The 22,209-nt window shown below is 45.8% G+C and overlaps 1 protein-coding gene and 2 non-coding genes across 3 annotated transcripts in view; 2 read left to right on the top strand and 1 right to left on the bottom strand.

The window, feature by feature from the left end:
- MAD1L1 (MAD1 mitotic arrest deficient-like 1 (yeast)) overlaps positions 1 to 22,209 on the bottom strand; it is a 760,935-nt gene that overhangs the window by 591,778 nt on the left and 146,948 nt on the right. The window lies entirely within an intron of this gene.
- TRNAA-CGC lies at positions 7,634 to 7,705 on the top strand. The gene has a single exon. It is a non-coding gene; the product is annotated as a tRNA-Ala (tRNA).
- TRNAS-GGA lies at positions 8,050 to 8,121 on the top strand. Its single transcript has one exon. It is a non-coding gene; the product is annotated as a tRNA-Ser (tRNA).

The raw sequence follows: 22,209 nt of genomic DNA, 5'->3' as shown, positions 1-22,209 counted from the left end.
AAAGAACCAGAGATTTTATTGCTAGGATTGAAAATGGAAGAGTTAAATATACCAAAAAAAACCCTATGTTCTGGTACCTGATAACAACAGCGAGAATGGTGTATGAACAATGCTGGAAACAAGAGAAAACGCCCGAGATGTCAGACTGGATACAAAAAGTGTTATTTATGGCGGAAATGGACAAAATAACAAGAAAGTTGAGCAACAAAGAAGATCAAGAATTTTTTGAAGACTGGAAAGATTTTAAAGACTATCTAGAGGAAAACTGGGATGTTAAACACAATTTATTGTATTTAGAACAATATTGATAGAAATGTTATCTTTAACATTTAAGCAATTTAAAATGTTTAAGCAAATATAAGTATTGTAAAGGGAAAAAGGGTCGAGCACTGCGGGAAGCCACTAGCAAGGGAGGGGGGAAAGGGAAATATGGGTATTGGATAAGTGAAAGCCAATGTTAAATGTGATATTATATCCAAAAAATAAAAGTTTTGTACGGAAAAAAAAAGGATGCTGGACTAGATGGACCCTCACTGGTCTGATCCAGGAGGGCTCTTCTGATGTTCTTATCAGGGGAAGGCCTCGGCCTCTATGTCCTGTTGTTGGTTCTCCAGAGGAACTGGTTGGCCACTGTGTGGGAGACAGGATGCTGGACTAGATGGACCACTGGTCTGATCCAGGAGGGCTCTTCTGATGTTCTTATCAGGGGAAGGCCTCGGCCTCTATGTCCTGTTGTTGGTTCTCCAGAGGAACTGGTTGGCCACTGTGTGGGAGACAGGATGCTGGACTAGATGGACCACTGGTCTGATCCAGGAGGGCTCTTCTGATGTTCTTATCAGGGGAAGGCCTCGGCCTCTATGTCCTGTTGTTGGTTCTCCAGAGGAACTGGTTGGCCACTGTGTGGGAGACAGGATGCTGGACTAGATGGGCCCTCACTGGTCTGATCCAGCAGGGCTCTTCTGATGTTCTTATCAGGGGAAGGCCTCAGCCTCTATGTCCTGTTGTTGGCCCTCCAGAGGAACTGGTTGGCCACCGTGTGAGGCAGGAGGCTGGACTAGAGGGACCCTCACTGGCTGATCCAGCAGGGCTCTTCTGATGTTCAGAAGTTCCTACAGCTTTTGGGTTGATAGTTAATTGTTTTTGTGGTTCCCTGCCAGCTGTTTAGTCAGTACCGCTGGTTCAGAATGAGTCTAGGGAAGTACATAATTCATATGACCTTCACAATGGATCCAAAGAATGACAAACCAATATCGCAGCTCCCAGAAATGGGCTTTTCCTTCAGCCGTCCCCCGTGCTTTATTGTGATCGCCGCTAAGTTACGGAAATTAGTGTGTTTACTTGCTTTCTCTGCCCATGTTCTGTCGGTCAGGCCATTAATAAAGTCTATTGAATATCAATTACAGTCCGCAAAGCGAATCCAGCCATTGCCAGAGACTGCAATAAAATGGAGCACGGCTTCAGAGGGAACCTTCCCCTGATTTCAGAAATGGAGCTGGGGGGGGGGGGGGGCGTCCCACCCTATAGGAAGCCCACCGTTCTAAGACAGTCTGGTAGAAATTGTGGTAATTAGAAAATGATTCTTACTGCTCATACCTGACAGGGAGTTGTAAATCCAACACATTAAGAGACAGGACTGGGGGGAGGGGAGGAGTGGAGAACAAATTGGCAGCCCGCGTCCGTTCCCCTCCCTGCCCGCCTTATAGGGAAGGCAGTTAATTAGGCGATTTTTCTCCTCCTCCGACGTGTGTAAATGAGAATCCGTTAATAATAACGCGGCTGTAACATTGGTGATAAAAATTAAAATAAAAAAGTCAAGTTGTCAAGCGGGTCCGCTAAGCCCCCAACAGACGTTTCCGGAAGTAACCGAGAGCCAGTGTGGTATGGTGATTAAGGGTTCTGAGCCAGTATCTGGGAGACCCGAGTTCAAATCCTCACTCGTGCCACAGGAGCTCGCTGGGTGACCTTGGGCCACTCACACTTTCTCAGCCTAACCTACCTCGCAGGGCTGTTGTTGGTCTTTTTAATTATTTTTCATTATTTTCTCAAGAAAAAAAAGGTGGGATACAGAAGGGACGAAGGGGCGGGGGAGATATAGATTCATCAAATGTTTTAAATATTATGAATTGTTACGTACAACAAGTAAAATCAGCTCTATTACTAAATGTATTACATAATTCAAATATAGAAACAATTAATAAAGCATCAATAGTACAGAATTTTGGGTTAGATTCTCTCTTTAAGGAATAAACAAAAACTCTCCTAAAATTAGCAATAATATATAACAATAAAAGAGAATACATCTTTAACAGCTGAACAGACTTCTGTACTAAAAACCTAAATATTGTCTTAATCCTAAAATTGTCTTAATTGTTTATGTAAATCTGAATTTTATTCTTACTGATTATTTAAATACTAATGCAGTACAAAATAAAATATTCGCAGGGCTGTTGTGAAGATAAAACAGAGGAGATGAGATCATGGAGGAGAGAGAACAGTGTAAGCTACTTTGACTCCCCCTTGGGGAGAAAGGTAATACAAATGAATTAAATAAATAAAAAGTAATGTTGTTTCAATGGTGAGTGAAAGCAAATCTACAGGAATCTTTCTCTTCTCTCCCTTGGATTCCATTGGACTTACACCAGGACACATGGTCGCTGCAGTCCTTTAGACTTCAGAATGCTGATCACAGAGAGAGCGCTTGAATTTATGACATCCTAGGTAACATTCCCTGTGAGGTACGTTGCAATCATTACTGTTTTGACAAAGAGGGAACCATAGTAGGGAGGCTGCAACCCACCCAAGTTGCACAAGTTCAGAAGGCCAAGAGCGGGGTCCTAATCTAAACCCAGTTCTTCATCCATTTCAGAACACAAATTCTATGTGTTCAAGTCCAACTTGTGGATCGACTAACACACTAAATAAGATACAGCAGGACAGCTGGATTTGAGCCCGGTAGCATCTTAGACACCAAAGAGATTCTCTGGGTTGATACCTGTCAAAGGGAGCTTTGACTCTCGGAAGTTCATTCTCCGAAATCCTTGTTGGTCTCTAAAGTGCTACTGAACTCAAATCTAGATTAAGGGTTCAATACTAAACAGGTCTCAGTTCCTTGGAATACCAGCAGTCGGGAGGCGGGGGCAGGCTTGATTCAGCCACCTCTCTGAATATCCTCCAGGCCCCCAAGTAGGGGTCAATCACCAGAGGTCGCCATGACTTCCAGTCCATCAGTGGCTGTTAGCCACATCATATAGATGGAACACTCTGTCTGGGGCAGTGACGCTCTGTATTCATGGTCAAACTCTCCTCCAATACCACATTTCTTCCCGTCAAATTTCTTCATTGTTCAGCTTTCACACCCGTACATAGTAATAAGGAGCACTACGGTATGAATTATCTTCATCCTGGTTACATTTAAGAATCTTTTCTAGCTCCTTCATCGCCGTTCTTCCCTCCTTCATTGTATCCTCACAACAGTCCTCTGAGGTAGGTTAGGCAAAAAGAGAGGGATGGGCCCAAAGTCAGCCCAGCGGGCTTCCATGATACCAGTCGGGATTCAAACCCGAATCACCCAGACTGTAGACGATACCTCTAACAGCCACACTGGCTCTCGGTGACCCCTTACACCAGTTCATCTCATATATTTATCAGGTTAATTGGGTCTGAAACAGTTGGGAACTCCCCCACACCGTCTTCTTCCCAGAATCAAAAGGGAATTCCTTCCCAGTCATCATGTATTTTATTTATTTATTTAAAACATTTCCAAGCCACCTTTCTTCTTCACTGAGGTCAAAGCAGCTTACAGCAAAAACAACATACATTTACAAACATTTTATTTATTTTGGTGTAGTGTAGTTAAGTTCGGTGCAGTGGTTAAGTGAGTGGACACTAATCTGGGAGAACCGGGTTCGATTCCCCACTCCTCCACTTGTTCCTGGCTGGATGACCTTGGGCAAGCCGTAGTTCTGATAAGAGCTGTTCTTGAAAAAGGGCAGTTTCTGTCAAGAGCTCTCTCAGCCCCACCTACCTCACAGGGTGTCTGTTGTAGGGAGGGGAAGGGAAAGGAGTTTGTAAGCCACTCTGAGACTCCTTTGGGTAGTGAAGGGCGGGGGATAAATCCCATCTGTTCTTCTTCTTCTTCTATTTATTTATTTAATTCAATTTGTATCCCGCCCTTCCCACCGAGGTGGGCTCAGGGCGGATTACAGTAAGAATTTTAAATGCATTAAAACACCAATGCATTAACACAATGCAGAGTCATAAAACTATATGCATGATCTAACAAGTAACACATGACAAATAAGTGCAAATAATGTGCTGGCGGCGATAGCATTGCCTCCTAATCCCTGTAGGCCATGATATGATGGAAAAAACAAAATACGGCCAAAGGCTATAGCTGTTGGCATCACAGGCTCTTGCTGTTAATGTAGAGGTCCTTGCCCCAGGTCAGTTGGTAGCGGCTCTAATCAAAGGCCTGCACAACTCAGGGCTGCAAATAAACCTAACTGTCTTCAGCTGCCTCCCAAAGATCTCAAGTGAGGGGGTCAGGAGTGACTTCCTGAAGAAGTTTTTCCATATTCGTGGGGCTGCAACCAAAAAGGCCTTGTTTTTGCGTACCCACCAGATGTCCTTCTTTGATTGATGGGACAGTCCGGAGGGCCTCCCTCTGTGATCTTAATTCCGGGGCAGGAACACATGGGAGAAGATGGCCCATTTCCCCATATTCTCCCCCCCCCCCAATCCTTCACACACAACACTCAGTACTGATATCTTGGCTACAAAGATACTTCTAGACGTGGCGGCCATCCCAGTGGACGTACCCTGACCACTAAGCCAAAAAAAAAAAAAGATATCGCTTACAAGCAATTTATCATAAAACAGTTTTGCAGAAAACACGGCTTAAGACCGCCAACACAACGCTACGGGGCATCCGCTTACACGGAAATCCTATTAACACTTCTGTACTGAAGTTAAGAAGTGTCACTTCTAATTTCACTCGCAGCCCTGCAGTATGGGCAACGTACTAAAAAAAAAACAAGAGGAAGCAAGACCGAGGAACCTTCACTGGCAAGCATCCAGGAGGCGTACAGGAGAGCTGCGAGTATGCAGGTGGTGCCTCGAAACGCAGAGATAAAGGCAAGGGTTTCTCTAACCGCCTGCCTGGAGTGAAATATCCCCAGCGAAGTCAGTTAACAATCGTGGTCTGCCCCCACCGATTGTATAGGCAATATCCGTTATTAAAGCAACCGCGCTTTGATTACTGGGAACCTGTTTTGAAGCAAATAAAAGACCATCTGATCTTTAAAGGAAGGGGGGTAAAGGCACATAAGAGATAACCGTCCCTGGCTTGCCAGAAGCACGGTAATTTAACCCCAGCTGTTCGACAGCAGATCCCAACGAGGTGGAAATTATATACATTGTATTCAAGGCAGGCAAGAGCAAACAGGATGAATTTGGGAAGCGAGCCCTTCAATTTTGTCACTGCCATCTGCGGGGAGCGTCTTTCGACCTCGGCGCGTTCCTCGGAAAGGGGAGCATGGATTGCCAAGCAGGGGGCCGAGCCCAATGCAAACTGGGAAGAGTCCAGACAGAGACATCAACTTTGTTGGACACAAAATGAGCTTTTCTATATACCTCCTTAAGGGCTAGGCGAAGGTGAGATACCAAATGCTTCATGGCCACTCGAGCTGCAGCCAGCTTTTGCTTGATTTAGGATCACACTGCTGGTGTTGAATTCGAAATCAGCAAGAAGATCTTCCCCCACCATATATGAACACATGACGCTGCCTCCTACTAAATCAGACCCTGGGTCCATCAAAGTTAGTATTGTCTACTCAGACTAGCAGTGGTTCTCCAGGGTCTCAGGCAGAAGTCTTTCCCATCACCTCCTGCCTGGTCCTTTTAACTGGAGATGCCCGGGATTGAACCTGGGACCTTCCGCATGCCAAGCAGAGGCTCTTCCACTGAGCCACGGCCCCTCTTTACAGATCTCCAGGGTCTCAGGCAGAGGTCTCTCCCATCCCCTCCTACCTGGTCCTTTTAACTGGAGATGCCAGAGATTGAACTTGGGACTTTCTGTATGCCAAGCAGATGCTCTAGCACTGAGCCACGGCCCCTCCCTATACCTGGCAGCTCAGCAGGAGAATTGGGGGGGGGGGCAGGGAGTAACTGTCTCACATCTTGCCAAGTGTGACATCACTACAGGCCCAAAACCAGAAGTTACATCATCAGACTGGGGTGACTCCTAGAGAATTACATGGATGTGTGACATCACTTCTGGCAGAATAACAAAAGTGGCACCATTACATCGGGGTGTTGTTCTAAGATTCTCCTCAAACTCTATGGTTTTATAGAATTTGGAGGGGATCCTAGAGCATCATGCTGACACAATCACATCACTTTCATACAAAACCAGAAGTGACATCATCAGAGTAGCAATCTAGGACTCCCTGAAAACTCTATACTTAAACCATAGAGTTGAAGACGAATCCTAGAGCATTGTGTTAATGTCACCGCAGGTTTCATGCCAGAAGTGATACTCCATATTGGTGTGATGCAGAATTCCCCCCCCCCTTTCCTCCCACCAGCCTGTTGAGTGGTGGTAGGGAATTGGGGGGGCAGACCCAGAGGTTGCCCACTACAACAGGAGACCCAGCCCGAACCCTACCCCCCACCCCAGGCCTGAACAAGTATCAACCCTGCTTAGGTTCTGAGATTGGGCTATGCCAAGCCACCTTCCCTCACAAGTCAACAATGATATCTTCAAAAAAAATTGCAGAGGTATGAATACAAACATGAAATGTGGTATGCATGGGAGAACTGTCAGGCCACAACAGCCCTGGAAAAGGTCCCCCGTCCTCCCCACAATGGGGAGCACTGCAATGAACTAACATTTCATTCCAGGTATCCAGAGAAAAAACTGTACAAGGTTGTGAGGGAAACGTCGAATTTGTACCGCAAATGGTCAGAGGTCACACTAAAACTTGGCAAAAGGGTGAAAATAAGCTTCTCCCCTCTAGCTTCCAGTCCACAGAGACACCAGGAAGTGAATTCATATGCCAATGGAGGTAGCCAAAAGAACAAAGACCACACACGAACAATGAAGATGGGAGCGGACCCTTCAGGGAGCTGGTTGGTGATTTTCCATTAGGGGGGATGGGAAGGGACCCTTGGGCGATGTAGCAGAATCTCTGTCCACTGCGAGAGAGAGAAAGGATTATTGGGGAGTCTGTAGGGGAGAGATAAACCAAAACTCAAGGAAAGAGACCAACAAAAAAGCAGGTGGAAACACAACCAGAAGAGAAACGTGAAATCTTTAAGATCATACTGCTTACCTCCGAGTTCACCATTAGCAGTGGGTATGTTTTAGACTTATGGCAATATGTGCATTAGGCATTTCTTCCCCCTTTGCTGAGATATTGCTAGTAAATTTCCACTCAACAGCATGCCCTCTCTTTTTGTAACCAATGACTACTCACAGAAGTTATATTTCTATATCTAAAGGATAGATAGATAGATAGATAGATAGATAGATAGATAGATAGATAGATAGATAGATAGATAGATAGATAGATAGATGATAGATAGATTTCTTTTCTTTTTCTGAAATTGAAGCTATTATGGTCCATCTGAGGGAGGGACTGTGGCTCAGAGGTAGAGCGTCTGCTTCGCACGCAGAAAGTCCCAGGTTCGATCTCTGGCATCTCCAGTTAAAAAAGACCAGACAGTAGAAGATGTGAAAGATTCTGTCTGAGACCCTGGAGATCTGTAAAGAGGGGCTGTGGCTCAGTAGAAGAGTCTCTGCTTGGCATACAGAAGATCCCAGGTTCAATCCCCGGCATCTCCAGTTAAAAAGGTCCAGGCAGTAGGAGATGGGAAAGACCTCCGCCTGGGACCCTGAAGAGCTGTAAAGAGGGGCTGTGGCTCAGTGGAAGAGCCTCTGCTTGGCATGCAGAAGATCCCAGGTTCAATCCCCGGCATCTCCAGTTAAAAAGTACCAGGCAGGAGGTGATGTGAAAGACCTCCACCCGAGACCCTGAAGACTTGTCAAGAGGGGCTGTGGCTCAGTGGAAGAGCCTCTGCTTGGAATGCAGAAGATCCCAGGTTCAATCCCCGGCATCTCCAGTTAAAAAGGACGAGGCAGTAGGTGATGGGAAAGTCCTCCGCCTGAGACCCTGGAGAGCTGTAAATATGAACAAATCTAAACTCATGAACAATGTTTCAAGAGATTAACACTTCAAAGAGTTGTCAGGTTCACAACATGAAGCTTGCAAGACTATGGGGAGCTGGTAAGAAGAATCGTCAGGTCTTAAAACCTCCCTTTTTTGTGAAGCAGAATTTTTGGAAGTGTAGTAATAAAGGCAAAATTAGCTCCGTGTTTCTCAAGACTTAGAACACATAGGGTTTTTTTGTTTTTGTTTTTTTAATTATCTTTATTGATTTTTATATGACATACAGAACATAAAGCGAAGATACAGCGTAATTCAGTGCCTAAAAGTACAAAAACCTTTGGTAAATGAAAATACTAACTTACAGGGTTAGCCATTTAAGAAAGAGAGGGTTGGGAGGGAGGATGTCGAGAGCTTGTAAGTAGGAGACAACAGGGTACCAGGTTGACAAAAATTTGGATGTATGTGGTGTGTCTGAGTGTGAAACCTTGAGTGAATCAGAAATTTTTGCCATAACAAGATGTTCCCAGAGCTCGTCCTGCCAAGTTGTTATGGAAGATGCTGTTGGGGATTTCCAGCTAGCGGCAATGGATAAGCAAGCTACTGCCAGAAGAGCTGAGATAAGATCCCTTTTTTGGTCCTGGATGGATTCGTCCCAGTGGTTCCGCAGGAAGGATTCTGGTGTGAGAGGGATATTTTGAGCTATGATGTTCTCCATCTGTAGTTTTACATCTGTCCAAAACTGTTGGATCTTGGGGCAGGTCCACCAGCAATTCAGGTAAGTCACTAGTTGTCCACAACCTTTCCAGCATATGGGGCTACTGGTTCTGCTAAATTTGTGTATTTGCTGGGGGGTTAAGTACCATCCGGAGACAGTTTTGAAGAACTGGGATTTTATGTTGTACAGCAGGAAGGATTCTGGCGTGCAAGGGATATTTTGAGCTATGATGGTCTCCATCTGTAGTTTAACGTCTGTCCAAAACAGTTGGATCTTGGTGCAGGTCCACCAGCAATGCAGGTAAGTCCCTAGTTGTCCGCAACCTTTCCAGCATATGGGGCTACTGGTTCTGCTAAATTTGTGTATTTGCTGGGGGGTTAAGTACCATCCGGAGACAGTTTTGAAGAACTGGGATTTTATGTTGTAAATCGTTGAGCTATTCGCTGGAGAGTTCCAGATGATTTCCCAGTCTATCTCTTGCCAGTGCACGTCTAGCTCTTCCTCCCACTTTATTTGGTTGAAAGGGGGGATCGCCAGGGGAGTTTTAAAACATGGTGACAGCCTACAGTAATTCACAGGTGGCTAAATTCTCCCACTACCTAAAAGCCTTCCTGGTTCTTCATCATGATCATCATCATCATCATCATCATCATCATGATCATAATCATCATCATCATGTTGTTGTTGCTGCTGCTGCTATCAAGCTGCAGCAGACTTTTGCTGATTCTGTAGAATTTTCAAGGCAAGAGACATTCAGAGGCGGTTTGCCATTGCCTGCCTCTGTGTAGCAACCCTGGACTTCCTTGGTGGTCTCCCATCCCACTACTGAACAGGGTCGACCCTGCCTAGATTCCAAGATCTGATGAGATCTGATGGGATCGGGCTAGCCTGGGCCATCCAGGTCAGGGCAAGAGATGAACAGAAGTGGTTTGCCTATTGCCTGCCTCTGCGTAGCAACCAATGTTCCCTCTAAGCTGAGTTAATGTGAGCTAGCTCACAGTTTTTTATCCTCCCCAGATTTTTGTCTCAGCTCAGGAAGGATGGCTCCAGAGGAAACTAATTTATGAAGCAGCCAGATCGCTCTCTCACAACTTTAATGCCAGTAGCTCACAAATTAGAATTTTTGCTCACAAGACTCCACAGCTTAGAGGGAGCATTGGTAGCCACCTTGAACTTCCTTGCCGGTTTCCCCATCCAAATACCAACCAGACCCAACCCTGCTTAACTTCTGAGATCTGACAAGACCAGACTAACCTGGGCTATCCAGGTCAGGGCGGTTCATACTTGGTAAGATCCAAAGAAGGCAGGCCTGCTGGGTCTGAGTTATTCTTATAAATGAGACTCCCAAGGCCCCTCCTGCATCCACTGGGGAGGTGCTGTGGCTCAGTAATAGAGCCATCTGCTTGGCGTGCGGAAGGTCCCAGGTTCAATCCCTGGCATCTTCTGATGTTCTTCTCTGGGGAAGGCCTCAGCCTCCATGCCCTGTTGTTGGAAATCCAGAGGAACTGGTTGGGCAATGTGTGAGACAGGATGCTGGACTAGATGGACGATTGGTCTGATCCAGCAGGGCTCTTTTTATGTTCTTATCCTGGGAAGGCCTCAGCCTCTGTGCCCTGTTGCTGGTCCTCCAGAGGAACTGGTTGGCCAGTATGTGAGACAGGATTCTGGACTAGATGGACTCTTACTGGTCTGATCCAGCAGGGGTCTTTCTATGTTCTTAAAGTAGTCTGCAGTAGATTCAAGTCCAGTAGGAGTTCGGAGATCAACAAGATACTTGAGGTATGAGTTCATATGCTGAAAAACTTGTTGGTCTCTAGTTGCTACCGGACCTGAATCTAGCCGTTCAGCATTTTTAAGGTTAATCAGTTAGTGGACTGTGAATCTCGCAGGAACCTCTGTGGTGGAATTCACACAGCTGGTCTTAAGTTGCTAGACTTCAATGGAGGGTTCGCCTCCCCAGCTGTGTGCCAGAGTTCCCCCCTACCACATAACAGGATTTCTTCTCTGCTGTCCCCAGCAGGTTGAAAGTTAGAGGCGTGTTTGTCTAGTAAGCTACAACTCATACACTGCACTTCTGTCTCTTATTCAGTTTTAAGAATCACCACCCAAAGGACTTCCTTGATGGCCTACCATCCGAATACTAGCCACTTCTTAGCTTCTTAAATCTGATATCAGGCTAGCCTGAACATTCTAAAACACAGTACAATGATTGGATTTCTGCATCTTTTCACTGAAGCAATTATTTTCTGATGTTTCTGTTGTGGTGTTGTTAGACCTCAAGCTTAACAGCAATATCAAGTATCTTCTCCCCTGTATTAATCCCCAGCCTCCTTTTGGGTGTTTACTCAGATGGTTTCTGGAGACCATGTTAACCAGATGAGGCAGCCTGGCTGTTTTGTAAGGATGTAGGAATCCTGAACATTGGAGTCTGGATTTGAAGTCCAGGCTCGCTTCGAGGAGAAAGGCAATGGCAAACCATGAGGAATTTCAGACAGACGATATAATCCAGAAGAGGAACGGTTCCCAAATGGTTTCTGGTCAGTCATTTCAGACAGAACCGTTTTAGATCCGGTTCCCTTCCGGAATGGAATATATTTGTAATTTCAGACACAAACGCTTCTGTCCCGTTTAGGAAACGGGGTTGAAGCGTTTTACCTGTCAACTGCTTCCAAGTAGTCTTCAGTTTCCTCTCCCGGTTCCAATGCGCTTTTCCCCAATGTTTTTCACCCAAGCGTGCGAACTCCGTCTTTTTTTTTAACATTCGCTTTATAGCGCTATAGCGCTATAACGGAACAGCAGTATATCAATGCCATTGGAATGCCTGGAGTGTTTTGTTATAGTGCTATAGCGCTATAAAGCGAAAGTTAAAAAAAAAGGCCAAGATATCCCGCGTGGGCGGAAAACGGCCGGGGGGGGGGGGAAGCGGGGCAGTCTGAAATGGCAAACCGCTTCAGATCCAGCTCTTTACCAGAAGGGGAAAGCCATGTGTGAAATGGCAGCCCTATACCTGCTTACTCCATGACAGATCAAAAACGGCTTCAAAACGGGTTAAAACGGGTAATGTGAAATTCCTCCATCTCTGTTCATCTTGCACCTTGGAAGTTCTATGGGGTCACCGTAAAATCAGCTGCGACTTGACAGCACTTCCCACCACCAATTTCAAATATATATTCCACGACACTCACTACTAAAAAGTTCAGTTTCATTTTACAGATATTCTATGCCTCTCCGTGAGCCTGTGCTGCATGTTTGCCGCCTTAACATTCCCTCAGAAACTGTGCAAAGGACGAATTTCGATCCTTTGAAAGTGCTGGCTTAGAAACAATATGCAGAATATCTAACTAGGAACGGCACACATTTCCTTTTCCACTCTGAGCACCGGACAGCAAGCTAACCATTTAACCCAACTTAATCTCATGAGTATTCAAGGAAGTATTTCGAAGGAACAGATGGGAAAGAACGCCGGCCATGGACTGAACGTGAACGTCCAATAAACACTAAAAGGAAGAGCCATTCAATTTATAGGAGAATTAAGCTAGTATTATAAACAGAGGACAAAGTCTTAATCAAAACTGGTCTCTGCTTTTTTTAAAAAACCCACCTTCGGAGATGTTCAAATGTATGATAAGATTAAAACAGAACAAACTTCAGGGATTACATCAAATCGGTTCCAGTTGTATCTGCGGCCATACTAATCCACTATTCAGGCACAGCCTAATTAACATGCCAGTCTTAATTGGCATATCATCCCTGCATTGTGTCCCCCCAAAACGAACAAGGTGTAATTATGTTAAAAAGAGCACTTCGATGGTTTCGGTTTAATTCATGTCATTCATCCGCATTAGAATGAGCGCAGATGTTCCATTGCGGGACGCTGCGGAGAGACGGGAGTCTTTGAAACCGTTACTTTCTTCGTTGAAAAACTTTTTTTGTTATTCTTTTAAAAGTTATTTAAGCGAAAGATACAACAGTGTATTTTCTCCCTTTGTTTCGCTTGCTATACAGCGTTAGCTTTCAAAAGAGCTGGTTCCGCTTAATTTGATTTTTTCCCCCTCCATTTTCAAAGAACAGCTGTGTTTAAGTCTAAAAGCTCTTTGTTTAAGCATACATAGCCACAGGAAAGAGGCCGAACAAAGTGTCTTTCTGTAAACACTTGATTACCAGGAAAGACGGCTTTCAAAGTAATCTGGTTCTCTCCCACTCTCTGTGTGTTTTTTCTTAAAGCGGGTGGATTCTCTCTTTTAAAAACGAAACAACAACAAAAAACCTACAGTGCTTTTCAGACGGCCCAAAACAAAAGTGGTAAATGTTATGCCAACTGTGCGCATGCAAGGTAAATGCAGAACGGGACATGAAGGGTTTGTGAATATGACTCTCTCTCTCTCTCTCTCTCTCTCTCTCTCTCTCTCTCTCTCTCTCTCTCACACACACACACACACACACACACACACACACACACAACCCTCACCTGAAAGCAAATAAATGGATGCTGAGAGATGTGCGGCTTTCTGGAGGTTTCAGGGTTATGTCTCTGTCAGGACGGTAGTCGTGTTGGAAGAAGAGCTAGATCAAGTCCAGAGGCAATTCAGATACCCACAAGACTTTTATGATGTAAACTTTGAAGGGTACGCCTGAAACACGATTCAGCGGAAATATAAGCAGTAATGGAACTCAGTAGCAACGGAACAAATATCGTTAAATTGATACCGGACCTAAGCTTTTGTGAGTTTGTGTATTTCGCAAACCACAGAAACCAGGAAAGCTATGTGAACATTCCTGAAGTATTAGCATTGGTTATTTTGCACAACACCTTTTCCGGTGCCTGTCAAGTATTGTCAGAAAGTGGGTGGAGCCAGACGGTGCTTTTGCCCAACAAGGTTTCTGATTGGTTCTGCAGAATGAAAATAATAATAATAATTGTGCCGGCGCCAGCAGCTGCCATCTTCACTGTGAGGCTGGAGGTAAATTATGTGTGAGCCAGAAAATTATCTTTAATAATATGTTCATTTTAAAAAGCTGTCCAGCTAAGCAAGCCTTCTGCCTGAAATGTTGAAGAGTTGCTATTAGAGTTACAGAGAACCTCAATGCCTGACATTCTGTGGTTGTCTCCATCTCCCCTGGCAGCCATTTTGTGTTTGGCTCTGCATCTTGTGACAACCATTTTGTGCCTGCCTCTGTTTCCTGTGGCAGGCATTTTGTGCTTGGCTCCGCCTCCTGAGGCAGTCATTTTGATGCTATGGGAGGGCTTCTAATGTCCTGGCCCCACTGGTGGACCTCCTGATGGCACCTGGTATTTTTGGCCACTGTGTGACAGAGTGTTGGACTGGATGGGCCTTTGGCCTGATCCAACATTGGCGTCTCTTATGTTCTTATGTTAACCTTGTGTCAGAATTCCAAAGGTGCCCATAGGCTCATGAATGTTGGGGACACATCAGCGACGACCATGTCCTGAGGAACTTACATTCTAAAAAACTGACACAAGGGAGACCAGAAGGCTTAGCAGGTGTTCAAGGGGGAGTATCCAAGCCAAAGTATAAACGGTACTTCCTCTGGTCACCACCAACCCCGGGTTTTTTCCTGGCACCTCAATATTGTCACTGTTCCAACTTGGGGGGGGGGGGGTTGGTGCTCTACAATAGTAATATTTTTCATCATAACAATCCATGAAGTGGAAAAATAGTGGCTTCAAGCCAAATAAAAGTCATAAGAAGAGCCCTTAAAGATCAGACCAGTGGTCCATCTAGTCCAGGATCCTGTCTCACACAGCGGCCAACCAGTTCCCCAGGATGGCCAACAACAGGGCATAGAGGCTGAGGCCTTCCCCTGAGAAGAACCTAAGAAGAACCCTGCTGGAACAGACCAGTGAGGGTCCATCTAGTCCAGCATCCTGTCTCACACAATGGCCAACCAGTTCCTCTAGAGGGTCAACAACAGGGCATAGAGACTGAGGCCTTCCCCTGATAACAAGCTCAGAAGAGCCCTCCTGGATCAGACCAGTGGTCCATCTAATTCAGCATCCCATCTCACACAGTGGCCAACCAGTTCCTCTGGATGGCCAGCGACAGGGCATTGAGGCTGAGGCCTTCCCCGATAAGAACATCAGAAGAGCCCTGCTGGGTCAGACAAAGTGAGGGTCCATCTAGTCCAGCATCCTGTCTCACACAGTGGCCAACTAGTTCCTCTGGATGGCCAACAACGAGGCATAAAGAAGAGGAGGAGGAGGAGATTGGATTTATACCCTGCCCTTCACTCAGAGTCTCAGAGTGGCTTACAAACTCCTTTACCTTCCTGTCCCCATAATAAACACCCTGTGAGGTAGATGGGGCTGAGAGAGCTCTTTCGAGAACTGCTATTTCAAGAACAGCTCTGACAGACCTATGGCTTGCCCAAGGTCATCCAGCAACTGCAAGTGGAGGAGTGGGGAATCAAACCTAGTTCTCCCGCACTTAACCACTACACCAAACTGGTTCACCAAAAGGCCAAGGTCTCCCCCGGATAAAAAAATCAGACGAGCCCTGCTGGATCAGACCAGTGGTCCATCTCGTCCAGCATCCCTTCTCATACAGTGTTCACCCAGTTCCCCTGGAGGGCCAACAAGCAGGGCATAGAGCCCGAGGCTAACCCTAACCCTGATGTTGCCTCCTGGCACTAGTATTCAGAGATTTACTGCCCCTGAAGGCAACAAAGACACGGTTACAATACACAGTCCCTTCTCCCTAAACTCAGAACTTATCCTATGCATTGTTTAATTGGGACAGACTTAAGTTTTACTTGAAGTTGTAGTAATTTCTTGTGTAGACAAAATAGAGTCCCTACATAAAAAAAGCTTTGTTCTGGATGGCATGTAGCTCCCTGGTCAGAAGCTATAGAAGAGAGAGTTTCCACTTTGTGTCCCAATTTTAAATAACCTCTTTCTCCCCCTCTTCTTGGGATGATCTTCCTGTCCCTTCCCATCACAAAGGAAGAGTTTCCATTCAATCACTTTAGCTTCCCAGCTTTATGGATCTAGCTGGGTGTGGCATGGTAAACCTTTGTTCTTCTTCAGCCAGAGCCATTAGCATCACCAAGAGCCTGTGTGTTCAGTGGTCGGCGCTTGATAGCTCCTTCCATAGAACCCTTTCTGTCTCCCAGCTATGACTTTGCATCGGAGTCCCTGTTCACAAACAGCGCCATCACAATAACTGAAAAATCGGAGTGAATTCTTGGGTGGGAGAGATTCCTCTCCTGTTGCCAAACCCCCATTCAAGTGCAGAGATAACACCACTTGCCTATTTATATGGACTCATTGGTACAAACTGCACAAAACGACTGCATGTCTCTCCACATCCTCCTCTGCAAATCAAGAGGAAAGTCTCACACGATGTCCTCTTCCAAGATTTCCATTTCCTTCAGTGTTTCCCCAGCCTTTTAGTACATTTAGAAGAGAATGATGGAGTGCACAGAATGGCAATAACTTTGGCTCGGGTGATAAGAGCACACTTAATTAAGATTTTCCACAACACATTATTTGATGAGAAGGAATAATGATCCGGAGGAACAATCAGCAAGTGACTAAAGAGCACATTGTCTGAAGATCAATGAAGCAGCCGACCACAGCAGCTATTTACTCATAGCAAACAATATTGACTTTAAGCATTCGTAGTACAAGCTCAGCTTAAACACTGTACGATTTGGGGACCTTACCAAATTTATCGGAAAATAAGAAAAATAAATGAAGTGAATATTCAACTGTCAATTATCCTTTCCAAAAAAGGGGGGGGGGAATCGGTTGTTTCCATTGCATCCATACCTAATCTTTTCTAAACTCTCATATGCTCTGATCATAAGCTCTGTCAAGAGCTGTCCTTGAAAAAGAGCAGTTTCTGTCAAGAGCTCTCTCAGCCCCACCTACCTCCCAGGGTGTCTGTTGTGGGGAGGGGAAGGGAAAGGAGTTTGTAAGCCGCTCTGAGACACCTTTGGGTAGTGAAGGGCGGGGTATAAATCCAATCTCTTTTTTTCTTCTCTTCTTCTCATACACAGCGACTGCTTGTTTTCAGCTACGAACTGGTAATAAAGTTAGGACATCACACATCAATTTTCAGAAGGTAACCTGGTCGAGATCTCTCAGCTCTGGCTGCCGTAACTCAAGATAAATATTTCAAGCTGAGCAAAGCTGTTAGCTCACTTAACACTGGCGGAAGATTCCAAAAGGGGCAGCCGTGCGAGTCTTCAGCAGCAAAACGAAACAGGAGTCTGGCAGCATCTTAGAGACTAAACCACATCCCCCCCCCCCAGTGTCTCCTTTCATACTCCTGATTAAATGAGATCTGACTCTGTCAGTAAGTCTTTTAAAGCACTGCTGGACTATTGTTTCATTTTAATGCTGGTGGAATCGTAATATACTGATTTTTGAAGTTAAGATTCAAAAGACGGTGATGGAAACCATTCTGTTATCAATATATTCAAATTGGACCTTTTTTAGAAAAAGAAGAAAGTATACAAATAAAACTGATGGGCTTTGAAGGAATCCTAGGGTGGTGGTAACAGTGATGTGGATTCAGTTGTGCTTCCTCATCTCAAAAGGCCATACTTCATACTAGTTTGGAGACCCTTCTGTAAAGGGCTATGCTAGTACTACCAGTGGTCCCTTTTAAAGCCATGAGACACTCACGAGATACATGGGTGCTACAAGCATGGACGGCTTCAAAAGGGAATTAGATAAGCATATGGAGCAGAGGTCCATCAGTGGCTATTAGCCACAAGGTATAGCTAGGGGCTCTGGGGCAAGTGATGCTCTGTCTTCTTGGTGCTTGGGGGGGGGGTCAACAGTGGGAGGGCTTCTAATGTCCTGGCCCCACTGCTGGACCTCCTGATGGCACTGGTATTTCTGGCCACTGTGTGACACAGAGTGTTGGACTGGACGGGCCTTTGGCCTGATCCAACATTGGCGTCTCTTATGTTCTTATGTTCTCTTATGGATAAGAGCCATCAAGTCTCAACCAACTTATGGTGACCCCAGCAAGGAGCTTTCGCGGCGAGTGAGAGGCAGAGGTGGTATGCCATTGCCTTCCTCTGCAGAGCGTGCCTTGGTGGTCGCCCATCCAAGTACCAACCCTGCTTAGCTTCCGAGATCTGATCAGATCAGGCTATACCATGTGACTATGTTCCATACCGGTCTGAAGACCCTTCCATGAAGAACTATATCACTACCACTAGTGGCCCTCTATGAAGGCACTACATAAATATGTATGCAAGTGCTGTCGAGTTCAAACCAACTTATGGTGACCTAGCAAGAGGCTTTCAAGGCAAGCAAGAAGCAGACGTGGTTGGTCATTGCTTTCCTCTCCAGAGCTGTCCTTGGTGGTCTTCCATCCAAGTCCCAACCCTGCTTAATTTCTCAGATTTGATAAGATTGAGCGATACCGTGCCACCTTTCCTCTCTACACAGTAGATACATTGCAGAGATATTTTTAAAAAATACTGCTACCCCCCAAAAAAGAAAACAACCAGAAATAAAGTTTGACATGGATGAGGAATTCGTATTTTACTTATTTAGAAGATTTATATCCCACCTTTCAGTCCTATAGGGGCCGCCAAGGAGCCTAAGAACTAAAAACAGAGGAGTATAAACTCAGATCATAAAACAAATTAAAAACCAGAACATATAAAAACAAAGACTCATCCACTGAAAAAATAGGGAAGGGAGGAGAGATTATCGAATACCAGACAAAACAAAGAGGTCTCCATCCACTGGCAGGAGGCAATGATACGAAGGGGGTAAACAGACATCTCTCTGGTAGGAGTTCCACAATCTCGGTGCCATTACTGAAAATACCCCCTCTCCAGTCGCCACCCTCCCAACATCAGATGCGGTTACCCAAGAAAGGACTCAGAAGGTAACTATAGTGGCTGAGTAGGTTCACAGGATGAAGCAGATGAACAGAGGTTTGGCATTGCCTGCCTCTGCCTAGAAACTGTGGGCTTCCTTGGTAGCCTCCCATCCAAGTACTAACCAGGGCTGACCCTGATTAGCTTCTGAGAGCTGATAAGATCCGGCCAGCTTGGGACATACAGGTCAGGGCCCCAACTAACTACAAATACATTATTAAAAATCTTCAGTAGATGGTGACTGGTGTTCACAGAGCAACAACGCTGAAGGGTTAGTAATGGATGAAACACGTAAGACGAAAACCGCCTCCAGGGCACGGGGAAACAACACATGGCACGAAAAGGTCACGAAAGCATCCGGGGCAAGAAAAGTTAAGCGACTAAGGTCTGTCTTCTAAACCCTAAAGGGGAGCTGCCCAGAGTCCAATCATAATATACATAAGAAACCAACAGCGAGAAGGTTAGAAGTATTTAAAGAACCGTCGCGGTTACTAATCAAGCTTCCAGTGAGCAAAATCGAAACAGCTGAAAGGGCAGCATAAATCAATGCAGGCTAAACAGAGAGGAAAACAACAGCAAGGGAGAATACGTTTTTAAAAAAAAGAGTATATGTATAGGGTCGAAAACTGGCAACGGGTCAACAGGGAAATGATACATTTCTTGCACGATTTTCTCCATAATTTCTAAATATTGCTATTAAAACGCCGCTCGGTAGTCTATCAGCGGCTATTAACGATGACAGCTAAATAGTAAACGGCATGCGGAGAAGCTGCATTTCTTGGCGTACCAACTGGAGAAAGACATTACTCTCGTGCCCCGCCTATAGGCTTATACCTGGCGGGCCACCGGTGTTTAATGGATGAGGAATAGATTGACCTTTCTTCAGATCCAGCAGGATCTGCTCTTACACTACGGAGAAGAAACGGGGATCACTGTCCCCCCTTGTGTCTACAGCTGCCGTCTGAGCTGGGTTAGATCCAACCTCCTTGGACTCGTCAGCCAGGCAAAAATGATTTTTCACAGGAGGAAGGACACATTGAACTTACTAGCATCAAGAAGAAACTTGAACGAGACTTAAATAAAACTGTTTAACCTGAACCACAAACTGTACTTTGGAAATAGCTCATGGACACATGAACACATGAAGCTGCCTTATACTGAATCAGACCCTTGGTCCATCCAAGTCAATATTGTCTACTCAGACTGGCAGTGGCTCTCCTGGGTCTCTGGCAGAGGCCTTTCGCATTGCCTACTACCTGTTCCTTTAACAGGAGATTCCAAGGATTGAACTTGGGACCTTCCACATGCCAAGCAGATGCTCTACCACTGAGCCATGGCCCCTCCCCTGAATTCAAGAGGCAGGACAAAGCTGACTTCCATCAAAGTAATATGCTCCCTTGTTAAACTAAAATATGCAAGGCCCGTGTCAGGGTTCAAACAAGTTACAGGGTGGGTCAGCAGAACTTCTAATACAGGTAAACTTATTCTGGATGATTTCTAGTGATTGTAAATTTCCAGACTCCCAAACTGGGGCTCCATACCGCATCTGTGGCAATACCTTGGTCTTATGAAATTTTAACATTGAGGGTACCAGACAGCATCCTCCTGTTCCGTAAATTCTAAGAACGCCAAACACAACCTTTTCAAATTTATTATTTGCATATTCAATATTTGCTGACCAGGAACTAGAACGACGGGAAACTACCCTGAGAACGACACTTGCTCTAATAAATTCCCATCTGTGGTTCATTTAAGAAAGTGGGTCCTTTTACTAAAGACAATTATCTTAGTTTTGTCATAGGTAACGCTGCATATCTTCAAAACCGCCTCTCCCAATATGTCCCTGGAAGGGCATGGCGCTCAGGAAATAAGAACTTGCTGGTGGCCCCCAGGCCGAGAGAGGTCCGGCTGTCCTCGACCAGGGCCAAGACTGTTTCAGCCCTGGCCCCTGCCTGGTGGAACACTCTGTCGGAAGACATCCGTGCCCTGCGGGAGCTGCTACCTTTCCACAGGACATGTAAGGCAGAGATGTTCCGCCGGGCTTTTGGTTGAGAACAGCGACGAGACCTCTTCTGGCGCTCGCATGTGGTTCCTCAATTCTGTCGACTCCTCCCCCCAGGTAGACCAAGAAGTTAGGTTTTTCCGCCACCTTAAGTGTTATTGTATATTAATTTTGCCATGGTTATTTATTGAACTGTTTTAATGTAGTTGGATGCAAATGTTAATATTGTTGTAAGCCGCCCTGAGCCCTGCTGCAGGGAAGGGCGGCCAATTAAATCCAATTTAATAAATAAATAAATAAAATAAAACAGATTATTTCGACAATAGAAGCTAAGCTGTTTTAAAAGCCTAAGGTTTCTTCTTGATGCTGTTCTTGGTGCTGTTTGCTAAGGCCATGAGTTAATGCGAGGAGGAGGAGGTTTTGTTGTTCAGTCGCACAGTCGAGTCAGACTCTTTGTGCCCCCATGGATCACTTGGGAGCGGTGGCGCAGGCAGTATAACGCCTGCATTAACATCTACTCGAGCATCTGTTCGAGTCCCACCGTGGTCGAGGTGAGCTCTCGACCCTTAGTCCTAGCTCCCGCCCACCCAGCGGTTCGAAAGCCAAGTAACCATCTATCGGCGAGTAGATAAATGGGTACCCACCCTTAGTAGGGTGGGGGGCACCCTCCTCCGCCCATGGAGGTGTGTGGAGAGGCAGCGGCGTTGGCGAAAATGGCGGCGATGGCGACGGCGAGAACAACGGCAGCAGCGGAGCGGCGGCGATTGGAGGAGGCGGCACAACACTGAGAGACGGCAAGCGGCAGCAGAGCCAGACTGATCCCTGGTGGCCAGCAGCAAAAGAACAAGGCGGCTGCCGTCAACGGAGGTTGGAGTCGCAGCGACGTCATCCGGAGGCGCGCGGAGCCGGAAAGGACATGATCGGCCGAGGACGACGTCGCGGCGATCCACGAACACCCGCCTGTCTGCCGAGCACTGGACATCGTCTATAGCCAGAAGAAGCCGAGCCGGGAAAAATAGCCTTCACCAGGGTGCTGGTAGGGAACTCCCCCCCCCCTTGTATCAATGTGTGGCCATAGTTAGGATTGAGATAGGTGATTAGCACCCAAGAATTGTAAACCGCCCAGAGACCCCTACGGGGGTTAGGGCGGTATATCAAGTCGAAGGATAAATTAAAAAATAAATAAAAGATCATGCCAGGCCTTCCTGTCTAACGCCGTCCTCTGAAGTTTGCGAGGAGGAGGAGACAAAACAGTTTACTGGTAGTTTCTCTCTCCTTGTAGATTTGGCCTAAGCTGCAAAAATCAGGAGCAGTGCATCCTTCCTACAGGGAGAAATAAACTCCCCTTAGACTTCCTCAAAGCCCCTGGCACCAATCAGTATCTCAAGAGCCAATCAGAGAAGAATTTGAGCACCCTACAAGAATCAAGGAAGCATCACTCTTGTTCCTCTGGAGTG

The sequence above is a fragment of the Gekko japonicus genome, unplaced genomic scaffold (genome assembly GCF_001447785.1).
Source record: "Gekko japonicus isolate JY-2015 unplaced genomic scaffold, Gekko_japonicus_V1.1 scaffold196, whole genome shotgun sequence".
NCBI lineage: Eukaryota > Metazoa > Chordata > Lepidosauria > Squamata > Gekkonidae > Gekko > Gekko japonicus.
The sequence above is the reverse complement of the archived record's forward strand: the minus strand, read 5'-3'. Positions and strand labels throughout refer to the sequence as shown.